This window comes from Pristiophorus japonicus, chromosome 13 (assembly GCF_044704955.1).
Source record: "Pristiophorus japonicus isolate sPriJap1 chromosome 13, sPriJap1.hap1, whole genome shotgun sequence".
In the NCBI taxonomy this organism is placed as follows: Eukaryota; Metazoa; Chordata; class Chondrichthyes; family Pristiophoridae; genus Pristiophorus; species Pristiophorus japonicus.
The window spans coordinates 141,386,021-141,398,691 of NC_091989.1; the positions used below are offsets into that span (position 1 = coordinate 141,386,021).

The window sequence follows — 12,671 nt, forward strand, 5'->3', positions numbered from 1 at the left end:
GGTCAGTGTTCTCAAGGTATACAACTTAGGTCAGCTTATACATGGGTTACAATGACAGTTGAACACATGACATCACCTCCCCCCCAAAGTCTTATTGGGATCACAGGTTAAGTCTCTCTGGTGGTTTACGCTCCCTTGTAGAGCGCCTGAGTTGTGGCTCCGGTTGTTGGGCACTGGCCTGAGTGTCTGCTGTTTGCGGTGCCTCAGGTCTGTCCGCATTGCCCACAGTGACTGGGCTCTCCGCCACTTGGTTCCGGTATTCGGTCACCTGTGGTCGAGTAAACTCTATATCGTGTTCTTCCTCTGCTTCCTCTATGGGGTTGCTGGACCTCCTTTTAGTTTGATCCACGTGTTTGCGGCAGATTTGTCCATTGGCAAGTTTAATTACCAAAACACTGTTTGGCAATCACAGTGCCTGCGAGCCATTTGGGTCCTGCAGCGTAATTAAGGACAAAAACAGGGTCATTGACATCAATACATCACGCCCTTGCATTCCTGTCATGGTAATCACATTGTGACTGAAGCCTGCCATCAACAATTTCATTCATAGTGGGGTGTATAAGGGATAACCTGGTTTTGAGCGTCCTTTTCATTAGCAGCTCGGCGAGTGGAACCCCTGTGAGTGAGTGTGGTCGGGATCTATTGGCCAACAGGAGGCATGATAAGTGGCTTTGTAGGGAACCCTCTTGGATTCTGAGCATCCCCTGTTTGATTATCTGCACTGCTCATTCCGCCTGGCCGTTTGAGGCCAGCTTGAACGGTGCCGTTCTGTCATGGTTGATTCCATTGCCTGCCATGAAGTTCTGGAATACAGTGCTTGTGAAGCACGGGCCATTGTCGCTGACCAAGACATCCGGTAGACCATGGGCGGCGAACATTGCTAGTAGACTTTCTACCGTGGCAGAGGATGTGCTTGAATTTAAAATGGCACACTCAATCCATTTGGAGTAGGCGTCTACTACAACCAAAAACATTTTTCCCATGAAAGGACCTGGGTAGTCCACATGGATGCGTGACCATGGCTTGGCGGGCCATGGCCAGGGGCTAAGGGGGGCTTCCCTGGGTGCGTTGCCCAGCTGAGCACACGTGTTGCACCCGTGAACACAAAGTTCCAGGTCTGCATCTATCCCTGGCCACCAAACGTGTGACCTAGCAATTGCCTTCATCATGACAATGCCAGGGTGCTCATTGTGAAGTTCTCTGATAAACACCTGTCTGCCCCTCTGGGGCATGACTACTCAGTTTCCCCACAGTAGGCAATCGGCCTGAAACGAGAGTTCGTCCTTGCGCCTATGAAACAGTTTAAACTCCTCAGGGCATGCCCCGTACGTGGCTGCCCAGTCCCCATTCAGGACTCATTTCTTAACTAAAGACAGTAGCGGGTCTTTATTTGTCCAGACTTTAATTTGGCGGGCTGTCACAGGTGAGCCTTCGCTTTCGAAAGCTTCAATAGCCATGACCATCTCAGCACCATGCTCAGCTGCCCCCACAGTGGTGGCTAGTGGGGGCCTGCTGAGTGCATCGGCACAGTTTTCAGTGCCCGGTCTGTGCCAAATTGTGTAGTCATAGGCGGCTAACCTAAGTGCCCACCTCTGTATGCGGGCCGATGCGTTTGCATTTATGGCCTTGTTGTTGACCAAAAGGGACGTTAGGGGTTTGTGATCTGTCTCCAGCTCAAATTTCCTGCCAAACAGGTACTGGTACATTTTTTTTACTGCATATACACATGCTAGCGCTTCCTTTTCTATCATCCTGTAGCCCCTATCTGCCCGGGACAGACTTCTGGAGGCATAAGCTACCGGCTGTAACTGACCATTGGCATTTAGATGCTGCAACACACACCCGACACCATAGGACGACGCATCACACGTTAAAACTAGTTTCTTACACGGGTCATATAATGGTAACAGTTTGTTGGAGCATAACAAATTGCGTGCTCTATACAAAGCCCTTTCCTGGCTGTCCCCCCAGATCCATTCGCGACCTTTGCATAGGAGAACGTGTAGCGGCTCTAACAGCATGCTCAATTTGAGGCGAAAGTTGCCAAAATAGTTCAGGAGCCCCAGGAACGAACGCAGCTCCGTCGTGTTACGGGGTCTGGGTGCTCGCTGGATCGCTTCCGTTTTGGACGCAGTCGGTCTGCTCCCGTCTGCTGCTATGCTCCTCCCCAGGAATTCTACCTCTGGGGCTAAGAAGATGCACTTCGTCTTTTTCAGTCACAGCCCTACCTGGTCCAGTCTGCAGAGCACCTCCTCCAGGTTGTGGAGGTGTTCTTCAGTATCGCGACCCGTGATGAGGATGTCGTCTTGAAAAACCACCGTCCTTGGAATCGACTTGAGGAGGCTTTCCATATTTCGCTGAAAGATCGCGGCGGCAGAACGAATCCCGAATGGACATCTGTTATGCTCAAACACCCCCTTGTGTGTCGTGATGGTGGTCAGCTTCTTCGACTCACTCGCCAGCTTCTGGGTCATGTAAGCTGAGGTCAGGTCCAATTTTGAAAAAAGTTTGTCACTGGATAGCGTCGCAAAGAAGTCCCCCGCTCTCGGTAGCGGGTACTGGTCTTGGAGTGACACCCGATTGATGGTGGCCTTGTAATCGCCACATATTCTGACCAATGCATCCGTCTTGAGCACCGGCATGATCGGGCTCGCCCAGTCACTGAATTCGACTGGCGAGATGATGCCTTCCCTCATCAGGCGGTCCTACTCGCAATCTATCTTTTCCTGCATCACGTACGACACCGCTCTGGCCTTGTGGTGTACTGGCCTGGCGTCCGGGTTTATGTGAATCACGACCTTGGCCCCCATGAAAGTGCTGATGCCGCTTTGAAATAATGAGTCAAATTTATCCAGGACCTGTGAGCATGATACTCGCTCCACAGAAGAAATTGCATTGACATCGCCCCATTTCCAGTTCATGACAGCAAGCCAAGTCCTCCCCAGTAGTTCGGGACTGTCCCCCAGGACAATCTAGAGTGGCAACCTGTTCTCCAAATCTTTGTGGGTCATGACTACCGTTGCGCTGCCTAGCACCGGAATGATCTCCTTTGTGTATGTCCGTAGCAGTGCGTCAATCAGCAATAATTTTGGCCTCCTGGCCTTGGACACCCACAACCTTTCAAACTGTTTGATACTCATCAGGGACTGGCTGGCCCCTGTGTCTAGCTCCATTAATACTGGGATGCCTTTGAGGAGCACTTTCATCATTATCGGTGGCGTCCTGGTATATGAACTGTATATGTGCTCCACATGAACTCGCTGAACTTCAGCTTCCAGCAATTTCCCCCAGTATTCATTTGGCCTTGTCGGGCTTATAGCGGGCCCGTCCTCCTCGTACATCAACCTGGCTGCAGGCTTCCTGCACATACGTGCCAAGTGACCGCTGACGTTGCAGTTTCTGCAGGTATATTGCTGATACCTGCAAGCTCTGGTTGGGTGTTTGCCTCCACACCTCCAGCATGAGCTGGAGGTCCCATTGTTAGAAACATAAGGTCCATTACCAGTCGATCGTCTCTGACTGTCTCTGTGACTGTCCTTAAGCGCACCATTATCAGGTGTTGATGGTCCCATTACTGGTCGCATTGTCCACTGTGATGGCACGAATCGCCGTTCAGCTAGCCATTGTCTCTGTTGAATTTCCCCTTTGGGTTCGACTGTATGCTGGGGCATGTCCGATTGCCCTTGTCTGCCTATAGAACTGTGTGCCGCATTAACAATGTTGATTCCCTGGTCGTTTGCCGCATTTGAACCAAGACTTTTGCCATAAATCATTCTGGTCTCTTCCTCCCCTGAGATAATTGTCTGGGCTATCATAGCCGCTTCCAACGTCAAGTCTTTGGTCTCAATCAGTTTCCTGAAAACCCCAGCGTGCCCGATGCCCTCAATAAAAAAGTCTCGCAGCATCTCTGCTCTGCATGCATCTGGGAACTTACATAGGCTTGCCAGTCGCCTGAGATTTGCCACGAAGTCTGGAATGCTTTGCCCTTCTCGCCACTGGTGCGTGTAAAACCGGTGTCTCGCCATGTGCATGCTGCTCGCCGGTCTAAGGTGTTCCCCGATCAACTTACTGAGCTCTTCGAATGTCTGTCCGCCGGCTTCTTTAGCGCTAAAAGGTCCTTCATCAGGGAGTACATTCTGGATCCACAAACCGTCAGGAGATGAGCCCTGCGTTTGTTGGCTGAATCCTTTCTCAGCCATTCCTTAGTGACAAAACTTTGCTGTGGTCTCTCAATAAAATCGTCCCAATCATCACCAACACAGCACCTCTCGTCTGTGCTGCAAGTGGCCATGCTCGCGTGGTTTAAATCCCAGTTTCTCGTCGCCAATAATATGTCCTTACTATACAGTATAAATGCACACGAGGCTCATACTTGAGAAAAGATCGCTCTGTGACCAGTTACCTTTATTACCAAGACCTCAAGAGGCAGACAGTGGGTGGAGTTTCCCCTTTTATACCGGAAAGTCCAGGTTAAAAGTGTCTCCCACAAGTTCGCCCCCTGTGGTCAGTGTTCTCAAGGTATACAACTTAGGTCAGCTTATACATGGGTTACAATGACAATTGAACACATGACACATGGAAATCAATGTTTCACCAGCTGCATTTGAGGGGTTTCCAACAAGTGCAAAAAATTGTGTGTAAAGGTGTGTAACACAAATGGATTTCTGCCATGTTGTCATGCAACCAATAGAAACCTAGAGCTCACAAGGTAAGTTGTCATTGTGATCTAATTATATTGTCAAATAATTATTTGACATGGAAACTGATTTTTTTAAATCCTCTTGTAACAGATGGAACGGGATATCAACATTAGATAGACTCAAATATTTCCTTCATATAATTATTTTTGGTGATGTACCAGTGAAATAGTTGATAAATTAATCAATTGTCTGTCCCATGTAGAGATTTTTCTTAATTCATTAATATGGGATCATATTTCACAAATAGTTTGACAAGCAACACAGCGGCAGCTACATCAATGTCTGGTGGTGCCATATAAATCCCCTGGCTGTCAGAACAATATTCCAGTGATCACTCAGAACAAAACAAAATCACATGGGTAGCTACAATACAAACTGTGATCTCTTCTGGCCTAGTTAAAAAATAGAAACCTTAGAAAACCATTTGTACATGTCCAGAGCAGATGATTTTCCTGTTTCAACCTTTGAGATTATTGGAAAGCAAATACAGGAAATTGGGCTGGGAGAGCCAATGACCATAAGGGAGCTGGCATGAGATTTTGTTCATTTTCATTAATGGGCAGAAAATCAGGTAAGCTCCTTCCATCCAATTTTCCTGTATTAATTGCGACTGCTCCATCCAATAGCCCCAGTTCAATAACTTCCATCGGCTCCCATTAGGTTGAGGCTGGACGCACTGCTCAAAACATCCAGCTTGCGTTCAGGCCCCTGGTGGCGTCCAGGTGTCCGGGCCCCTGGCGGCATCCAGGCCTCTCCCCGGTGGCGTCTGGGCGTTTGGGCCCCCTTCGGGGATGACTGGGCCTCTACTTCCCTGTGGTGCTCCGGGTGTGGTCTGGCCAGGGCTTTGTGCAGCTGCAGAGGGTTGGCAGCGCCATGGAGCTTGGCCATCAAAAATGAGCTGGTCAACCACCTCAAAGACTCCCCCTGCGAGGTTAACGAATGCCTCATGACTCTTCGACACACCCTATCTCAGAACCAATGCGCCACAGTCATCAGTGCGTACACCCCAACACTCCATGCAATGGATGAGACCAAAGAGAGTTTTTATTCCAACCTCGAAACATCCCTGTCCCGCGTCCCTGCGGGCGAAAAATTGATCCTCCTAGGTGACTTCAACGCCAGGGTCAGCAAAGACACAGCCCTCTGGGGAGGCGTGATTGGCAGAGAAGGGGTAGGGAAAGCCAACTCCAGCGGTACCCTACTCCTGACAAAATGTCTAGAACATGAACTTCTCATCACCAGCACCCTGTTCCGCCAGAGGGACAAATACAAGGCATCGTGGCAACACCTTTGCTTCAAATACTGGCACCTGCTCAACTATGTCATCGTCTGAGCCGGGAATTGTAAGGATGTGCGCATCACCCGTGCCATGACAGGAGCTGACGACTGCTGGACGGACCACCGCCTAATCCGATCCATCATCGACATTAACAAAGCCCTAAAGTGGAGGGGGGCAGCAGAAGCAGTGCCGCAAAAAAGTCAATGCCGGGGCACTTAAAGACCCAGCTAAGAGAGCCCTTTACAGCCAGCGCCTCACAGTTAATCTGGCGTGCCTTGAAGACCCTGAGATGCTGAATGGCCACAGCGCATGGTCTGCCCTCCAGGCCTCCATAACCAGTGCCTGTGAAGAGATACTCGGTCACTCAACCAGAAGACACCAGGATTGGTTTGATGAGAATGATCAGGAGATTCAAGAACAGGAGAAGCAAGCACAGAGTATTTCTGAGTCTCAAGCAACAACCCAACTCGGGAGCAGCAAAGCAACATTACAGGCGGCTCAAGGCTGAGGTCCAACAAAATAACCGGGACCTAAAGAACAGGTGGTGGATGGAGAAAGCACATGAGATACAACAACTGGCCGACAGTCACGATATGCGAGGATTCTTCATCGCAGTCATAGAAACATAGAAAATAGGTGCAGGAGTAAGTCATTTGGCCCTTCGAGCCTGCACCACCATTCAATAAGATCATGGCTGATCATTCACCTCAGTACCCCTTTCCTGCTTTCTCTCCATACTCCTTAATCCCTTTAGTCGTAAGGGCCACATCTAACTCCCTCTTGAATATATCCAATGAACTGGCATCAACAACTCTCTGTGGTAGGGAATTCCACAGGTTGATAACTCTCTGATTGAAGAAGTTTCTCCTCATCTCAGTCCTAAATGACTTACCCTTTATCCTTAAACTGTGTCCCCTGGTTCTGGACTTCCCCAACATCGGGAACATTCTTCCTGCATCTAACCTGTCCTGTTCCGTCAGAATTTTATATGTTTCTATGAGATCCCCTCTCATCCTTCTAAACTCCAGTGAATAAAAGCCCAGTTGATCCAGTCTCTCCTCATATGTCTGTCCAGCCATCCCGGGAATCAGTCTGGTGAACCTTTGCTGCATTCCCTCAATAGCAAGAACGTCCTTCCTCAGATTAGGAGACCAAAACTGAACACAATATTCCGGGTGAGTCCTCACCAAGGCCCTGTACAACTGCAGTAAGACCTCCCTGCTCCTATACTCAAATCCCCTAGCTATGAAGGCCAATATGCCATTTGCCTTCTTCACCGCCTGCTGTACCTGTATGCCAACTTTCAATGACTGATGAACCATGACACCAAGGTCTCGTTGCACCTCCCCTTTTCCTAATCTGCCGCCATTCAGATAATATTCTGCCTTTGTGTTTTTGCCCCTTAAGTGGATAACCTCACATTTATCCACATTATACTGCATCTGCCATGCATTTGCCCACTCACCTAACCTCTTACCCTGCAGCCTCTTAGCATCTTCCTCACAGCTCACACTGTCACCCAGTTTAGTGTCATCTGCAAACTTGGAGATATTACACTCAATTCCTTCATCTAAATCATTAATGTATATTGTAAATAGCTGGGCACACCACGAGTCATTGCCTGCCATTCAGAAAAGGACCCGTTTATCCCGACTCTCTGCTTCCTGTATGCCAACCAGTTCTCTATCCACGTCAGTACATTACCCCCAATACCAAGTGCTTTAATTTTTCACACCAATCTCTTGCGTGGGACTTTGTCAAAAGTCTTTTGAAAGTCCAAATACACCACATCCACTGGTTCTCCCTTGTCCACTCTTCTAGTTACATCCTCAAAAAATTCCAGAAGATTTGTCAAGCATGATTTCCCTTTCATAAATCCAAGTTGACTTGGACCGATTCTGTCACTGCTTTCCAAATGCGGTGTTATTTCATCCTTAATAATTGATTCCAACATTTTCCCCACTACTGATGTCAGGCTAACCAGTCTATAATTACCCGTTTTCTCTCTCCCTCCTTTTTTAAAAAGTGATGTTACATTAGCTACCCTCCAGTCCATAGAAACTGATCCAGAGTCGAAAGACTGTTGGAAAATGATCACCAATGCATCCATTATTTCTAGGGCCACTTCCTTAAGTACGCTGGGATGCAGACTATCAGGCCCCGGGGATTTATCGGCCTTCAATCCCATCAATTTCCCTAACACAATTTCCTGCCTAATAAGGATATCCTTCAGTTTCTCCTTCTCACTAGACCCTAGGTCCCCTAGTACTTCCGGAAGGTTATTTGTGTCTTCCTTCGTGAAGACAGAACCAAAGTATTTGTTCAATTGGTCTGCCATTTCTTTGTTCCCAATTATAAATTCATCTGAATCTGACTGCAAGGGACCTAGTCAAGTCCACCTATGGTCCAAACTCCCAAGGCCCCACCCCACTGCTGGCCAAGAACGGGGAAACCCTCATTAAGGGCACCGAGGTTGTCAGGGCCCGCTGGAAGGAGCACTTCGAAGATCTCCTCAATCGAGACTCTGCCTTTGACACGAGTGTTCTTCACTCCATCCCGCAGCATGCAACCCACCATCATCTCAGTGAAACTTCAACATTGCACGAGGTAGGATAAGCCATAAAGCAGCTCAAGAACAACAAGGCTACAGGAGCGGATGGATTCTCCGCTGAGGCACTAAAGTATGGCGGAGAGGCGCTATTGGCGCGGATACATGACCTCATCTCTCTCTTCTGGAGGGAGGAGAGAATGCCGGGAGATCTCAGAGATGCAGTGTTCGTGACCATCTTTAAAAAAGGGGACAAGTCCAACTGCGGCAACTACAGGGGAATCACACTGCTATCAGCCACTGAGAAAGTTATCACTAGAGTTCTCCTCAACCGTCTTCTCCCTGTGGCTGAGGAGCTCCTCACAGTGCCCTACGGGATTTCATCCCCTACGGGGCGGACATGATTTTTGCAGCGTGACAGCTGCAGGAAAAATGCAGGGAGTAGCCCTAGCCCTTATACATGGTCTTTTTTGACCTTACAAAGGCCTTTGACACTGTCAACCGCGAGGGTCTATGGAGCGTCCTCCTCCGTTTCAGATGCCCCCAAAAGTTTGTCAACATCCTTCGCCTGCTGCACGATGACATGCAGGTCATGATCTTTACCAACGGATCCATTACAGACCCAATCCGCATCCGGATCGGGGTCAAACAGGGCTGCGTCATCGCCCCAACCCTCTTCTCAATCTTCCTCGCTGCCATGTTCCACCTCACAGTCAACAAGCTCCCCGCTGGAGTGGAACTAAACTACAGAACCAGTGGGAAGCTGTTCAACCTGCGCCATCTCCAGGACCAAGATCTGTCATTGAGCTGCATTACGCTGACGACGCCTGCATCTGCGCACATTCTGACGCTGAACTCTAGGATATAGTCAACGTATTTACTGAGACATATGAAAGCATGGGCCTTATGCTAAACATCCACTAGCTTGTCCTCGCCACACAGCACTGCCCCCCAGTCATCAAGATCCACGGCACGGCCCTCGACAACGTGGACCATTTGCCATATCTCAGTAACATGGCCTGGGCCTCTCTTATCTGACTGTCCTTGGATGCTGGCATTGGGTAGCCTCTTTATTAGAGTTACATATTCGGTTCTTGTCAGCTCGGGCTGATTCATGCCCTCGTTATGTGATGTAGGCCCCTCTTATCTCTATTTCTCGGGGCTCTGCTGTGTGGAGTTATCATGGTTTGTTATAGTTATCTTGTATCCAAGGCATTCCTGGCAGTGGGCATCACAGGGTTATTGCTCGGTCAGCCTCAGTCAATAGTTCACAGCTTGACTACCTGATTTACCATCATGCCTGGGCAGCCATTTTATGTGTGGCCACTTTAAACTTATATGAGTTTCGATATATTCAGCAGGTGCCTCATGCCTACAACAAGCCCCAGTGCAGAAACAGGAAAATTTGCCTTGTAGATTCACACAGTCAGATTATCTGTGCATTGTACGTACCAGTGATAAAAGTATACAGAGGCCGGAATCTTTACCTTGGAGTTGTGTTGCGTGTGTGTGGTCCGCATAGGGAGCCGTACCCGATGTTGTGAACAGCCCATTCTTCAGTGCGACTGTTACATAATGGCCCCAATTAAACCAGTAATGTGCATTTCCCAGCCATTTTAAATGGAGCGGTTCTGATGACATCATCGATGACTCGTTTCCAGCGCTGATATTTAAAGCAGCCTTGCACACATCTCATTTGAAGGTTGATGAAGGAGTGTTCAAGGTGATTTCCAGAGGTGTGAGTAATGTTGCAAAGCAGATCAAAGTGTGGGTCATGGATACACAAAGGCAGAGGGCCACACCAAGATTTAACGATGCTTCCCTCGATGTTCTGGTGCAGGCAGTGAGAGCAGGCAGGGAGGTCCTCTTCCCTGCTATAGCTGCAAAACACCATCAACTACACCAAAAGGGCATGGTTGGAGATCACAGATTCGGTCAGCAGCGAGGATGTGGTCAGGTGGACGTGGATCCAGTGCAGGAAAATATTCAGGCCTAGAAATTCTATATCACTCCGTTTGGGGCCGGTAATATCTGGGAGGTGCAAAACATTGCGGCAGGCACGGAAGTCCCACCTCACTCCACTTCCTTCTGGGAGCGGTAATGGGGCGCCACCTCACCAGTGTTACGCACTTGGCCGTGTAGCACTGCCGCGTCCGAGGGACTCTTCCCTCAATTAAAGGTAAGGGCCCAAGCTGCTTACTCTGCCAAAGAAGAATACACCTACCTGGACCACCGGACGAGCGAAGGTGCCGCGCGATCAGCGCAGCACTCAAGTAGAGTGTCGGGCTGAGCGATTGCGGACTGGACCAGACGAAGAAAGGGCATCAAGAGCGGCAACAAAAAGGTGAGGTTTTTTTTCAGCAGTTGGCCACCTCTCCGTTAATATTCATCCTGGTAGCAGCCGGTGGCCCGGTATGCGCCCCCTGAAGCTGTCGCTGTTATCGTCCGGTGCGACTGCAGGGGGTGAAACCACATTTAGGGGCCGGGGCGCTAACGGCCGATGCGCACCACGATGACGTCACAATTGCTGGCCGCAGGAGATTGGGGTGCAACGTCTCTTGGGGGCACTAACAGGAAGCGCAATGTAGCCCAATTTCTCCCCCTCAATGAGCTCATGAGGTCAGGGAAGGTGAGTGCAATGCCACACTCACCTTCATCCTGAAAGCCCACAACAATAGGGAGAGGCAGACACCGGAGGTGGCCCTCGAATATTTACTCAATTGACTGCAGCAGAGGAGATCTCTGGAGTTGCAGAGCTGCTGGCGAAGGAAGAGGGAGAGAGAGGGAATTCCCAGCAACCTGGTGACAGAATTCCATTTCATACAGCCAAATGACATACAACAGTTGTGATTGTTGTCAGCAGCCAGAGAAATGTCATGATGTTCATAATGGTAACATTAGCCATTCTTAATGTAAGACATCTAATTCATCTCTTCAGTCTCCCACAGGTCCATCAAGTGCTCCCCCTGCCCACCCATTGTCCAGCCAGAGGAGGAAGACGACTCCTCAGAGGAAGCTCCAGCCTCTGAGGCTGCACTATCACCAGACCCAAAGGTACTCAGCAACAACGTAGATACACACAACTTGGTGAGTCCTGTGCGATATAGAGTAGTTTTGTCACCTGGTATCTCTTGCATCACAAGTGAGCAAGAGCAGATGGTGTTGACAGGGACAGCAGTGGAGACTCCTTGGCAGAGGATGCAAGACGCTCCCAGCTCTGCTCAGCTGCATGCAGACGTTGAGCCTCGGTAACCATCGAGAAAGAGGGTGATCTTGGAGGAACAGCAACAATTTCATGAGGCTGTGGCAGCTTTTGCATCTGCGATGTCTGAAAATGTGCAGAGAATGGAGGAATCCATCTCGGACATGAGCACCACCATGTCGCAGGCGATGCTGATGATGTGCAGTTCCCTGGAATGCATGCCACATGCATGTTGCAGCAAATGCACCAATCACACGAGCACATGCTAGCTGTGGAAAACAGATGGCAGAGACTCATAGACCTCGGGGTCAAAATTCAGGCCCGCCAGAAAGCTGGCACACCTACCTTTTTCTAGATGATTTTACCACCGGGTACCTCGAGATGGACTCTTGATCCAATTTCACCTATTTGGCAATTTTTTTAGAGCGGACCGGAGGTCGTTCATAATGGTGTTGGAAGTGCAGCGGTAAGTGCTGGTGAGGGGCGGAAGTTGGGGTGGGACTGAGTCTCCACTGCTGTCAGTCAGCAGCAGAGCGATGGTGACGTCAGTGCGCATGTGCGTCACCACATCTCTCCCCTCATTTAAAGGGGTGAGAAGCAGCGATTTTTTTAGGTTCGACCATTGGGCCACCAGGGAGGGATTTGGCCGGTCCAGCGGCCTGGCACCCAAGAGGGGATGCCAGCCTGCTTGTTGGCGGCCCGGCCGAACCCGGGGCTATAACTGTCCGGCCGATCGGGAAGTCAGACGGAAAAAAAAACATGCCGGTCGCGGCAGTGCGCCCTTCCGTAGAATCCACTCGAATCCGCCGCATGGCTGCCGTAAAACGGTGATAATGGGCCGATCCAGACCCTGAATTTCGGCCCCCTAATCTCTGGGGGGGAAATGAACATAGGCTTGGGCGTTCATTGCCCCACTGCTGGGCAGCAAGGTGCTCTCCAGTT

The 12,671-nt window shown here is 49.7% G+C and overlaps 1 long non-coding RNA gene across 1 annotated transcript in view; it reads right to left on the minus strand.

The window, feature by feature from the left end:
- Window positions 1-238: 238 nt before the first annotated feature.
- LOC139278301 (uncharacterized) overlaps window positions 239-12,671 on the minus strand; it is a 113,059-nt gene continuing 100,626 nt past the window's right edge. The window contains exon 5 of the long non-coding RNA XR_011596240.1: window positions 239-433. This is a non-coding gene — a long non-coding RNA (uncharacterized lncRNA). The remainder of the gene's footprint in view (window positions 434-12,671) is intronic.